Source organism: Callospermophilus lateralis, unplaced genomic scaffold (genome assembly GCF_048772815.1).
Source record: "Callospermophilus lateralis isolate mCalLat2 unplaced genomic scaffold, mCalLat2.hap1 Scaffold_509, whole genome shotgun sequence".
Taxonomy (NCBI): domain Eukaryota; kingdom Metazoa; phylum Chordata; class Mammalia; order Rodentia; family Sciuridae; genus Callospermophilus; species Callospermophilus lateralis.
The window spans coordinates 707,365-710,315 of record NW_027514445.1 but is presented as its reverse complement, the minus strand read 5'-3'; the positions used below and the strand labels follow the sequence as shown (position 1 = coordinate 710,315).

The 2,951-nt window shown below is 44.8% G+C and overlaps 1 pseudogene; it reads left to right on the top strand.

Moving 5' to 3' along the window:
- The first annotated feature begins 210 nt into the window (after positions 1–210).
- LOC143386563 (putative ribosome biogenesis protein RLP24 pseudogene) lies at positions 211–845 on the top strand (annotated as a pseudogene).
- The last annotated feature ends 2,106 nt before the right edge of the window (positions 846–2,951 follow it).

Below are 2,951 nucleotides of genomic sequence, written 5' to 3'. Positions count from 1 at the left end.
CAGCCGGCCAGCCAGGATGCATTAGGAGAAGTGTCGGTGTGCACCTGGGGCGGGGGAGGGTCCCATCAAGACATTGACCCACTCAGGGAAGGGAGATTTGAAGAAGCAAGTTCTAGACTCTCCTGGTGCTGGAGGGGAGGGTGGACTGGGCACCCTGTTGGCTTCAGCATCAGGGGTGGGGCAATTGGCAAGAATCCAAGAGAATGTCGGTGGGGACCCACGCGGCCTCAACATGCGTATGGAGAAGTGTTATTTCTGTTCAGGGCCCATCTACCCCGGCCACGGCATGATGTTCGTCCGCAATGATTGCAAGGTATTCAGATTCTGTAAATCCAAATGTCATAAGAACTTTAAAAAGAAGCGTAATCCTCGCAAGGTCAGGTGGACTAAAGCATTCCGGAAAGCAGCTGGCAAAGAGCTTACAGTGGATAACTCATTTGAATTTGAAAAACGTAGAAATGAACCTGTCCAATACCAGCAAGAACTATGGAATAAAACTATTGATGCAATGAAGAGAGTTGAAGAGATCAAACAGAAACGCCAAGCTAAATTTATAGTGAACAGATTGAAGAAAAATAAAGAGCTACAGAAAGTTCAGGACATTAAAGAAGTCAAGCAAAACATCCATCTTATCAGAGCCCCTCTTGCAGGCAAAGGAAAGCAGCTGGAAGAAAAAATGGTACAGCAGTTACAACAGGATGTGGACATGGAGGATGTTTCTTAAAAATCTTACTCTATAATCATTTCTATGTGTACATTTGAAAATCTCCTTTGGAGACTTAGAATTTAATTCTAAATAATTAATTTTTATATAAGGTCACTGAAGTGAAAGGTGATTACAAATACTGTTCTACATTACTATCTGCAAAGCATCAGATTATGGATGTTAGATTGCACCTCATTGTAATGTCTTCATTGATAGACATGCTTATGTAAATCATGAAAATTCTCTTTATAAATGCACAAGTGGATTGTGGACAGAATGGTCATGCCTTTTGGATAATGGCAATAGGCAGCATTTATTTAATAAGTAATTACAAAAATTTATGGCCAGTGATAGGTAAAATCAAATTTTCTTTGCAGTAAAATGTTCCCTTTATTATGTTATAGAAGGGAGGATACAACAATCTCAAAATGTATGGCAATCTCAAAATCATTAATTTTAGTATTTTCTGTTTTGATTTATTAGCCTAAAGGAGCATAATGGCCAAATACCATGAAGCCTAGTTATGCTAAGCTGTTTTGACCTGGTTTACCTGTTGTTGGCAGGTAGTTGTGAGTGTTTGTGAGGAGAGCTGACTAATCTTTATTTGAAATGGCACTATATTATTTCTGCTTTAGAGAATACTCAGTTCTAATTTGTGATTCCTGGTAGAGCAAGCTCCCTCCCCCCTCCCCTGATGTAGAAGCAAAGTAATCCTAGTGTCTTAAAATTTGTTGCGGAGTTTTCTTTCTTTTTAAAAACAGGTTCTTAATTGTTATGGAATATAGAATTTATGAGTATAACATCTGCCCATTTGTACATAAAATAAAAACATTTTTAGTGTGTGCCTATATATTATTTGAATATACTAAAAAATATGAGGTATTTTTACTTGGAAGAAAATAACTTTCTTTACACATACTACTTTATTAGGAAATATAGTTAATTAAAGAGAAATATATGCTTAGCAAAAAAAAAAAAAAAAAAAAGAATCCAAGAGAAGGCTCTAGTCCCAACCCTCTCCAATGCCCTGAGTAGCCTGCTTCTCGCCAGCTCTGAAGGCGCAGACCCTGCTGACAAACCTCCAGGGACAAGAAGCTCACTCTATCCTGGGAGAGCGTAGGGTCCTGGCATTGGTTCCACCTCTGGATTCAGTTTTCATTCCCAGCCAGGAAATCTGGGTCATTGGACAGGGGAGGCTGTGGCCCCATCTTCCCTGGTACACTCTCAGCCCAGGAGTGACCCCTGCTGTCCGGACAACCCTGGAGGTGGAGGACTATGCTGGCTAGCTGTGCATGGATTGTGCTGGGTGGCCCTGCCAGCCCCCTCCCCACCCCGCATTCTGTGTTGCTCTCCGCAGGCCTACAAGGTTCTCCTCAAATGTACTGCCACAGGAGGGAGGTGGGTGAGGCCAACATCTGGACCAAGGGGACATCATTGGCACCCACAGCTGGAGCTATCAGCAGCCAATGTTTACCCAGACATTATTTGCCTTTGTAAGTTCCTGGCCCCCAACATGCCCCCCCTGAGGAGAGGGTCCTGAGCCTCCTCCCCACGACTGGGCAGGGACGGACCCGAGAGCGCCGTGGCTGGCTGGAGTTCAGATCCTCCCAGCAGCTTCGGCTGCCTGAGAGAAGAAAGGGCTAGCCAGCTGGGCTGTCCCAGCAGAGGTGTGGGCACGAGTAGGACAAGGCCATGGAGAAAGTGTGAGTGGACCCTGGACACAGCGTGGAGCAGAGAGGAGGGCCAGACCTCTGGAATATTTCAGAACCTTGCTGGCTGACCTTGGGTCAGTCTGTTCCTCTGTATCCTGTGCCACCAAATGGGAAGATTTCCTTGCCACCTGATTGAAAATAGTCTCTGTTTTAGTCAGCTTTTTTGCTGCACTATGGAAGGACCCAACCAGAACAATTATAGAGAGGAAAAAGTTGCCTTGGGGGCTCAGGGTTTTAGAGGTCTCAATGCACAGACAGCAGGCTCCATTCCTCAAGGTTTGAGGTGAGCTGAACCTCATGGCGGAAGAGTGTGGTAGAGGGAAGGGGCTCACATGATGATCAGGAAGCAGAGGGAGGCTCCACTTGCCAAATACAAATATATATCCCAAATAATTGGCCCATGACCCTCCTCCCCAGCCACACCCCACCACTTCAGTCACCACTCAGTCAATCACTATAAGGGGATTAATTCACTGAGGGGTTAAGACTCTTACAACCCCATCACTTGTCCTTCGAACCCTCTTGCATTGTCT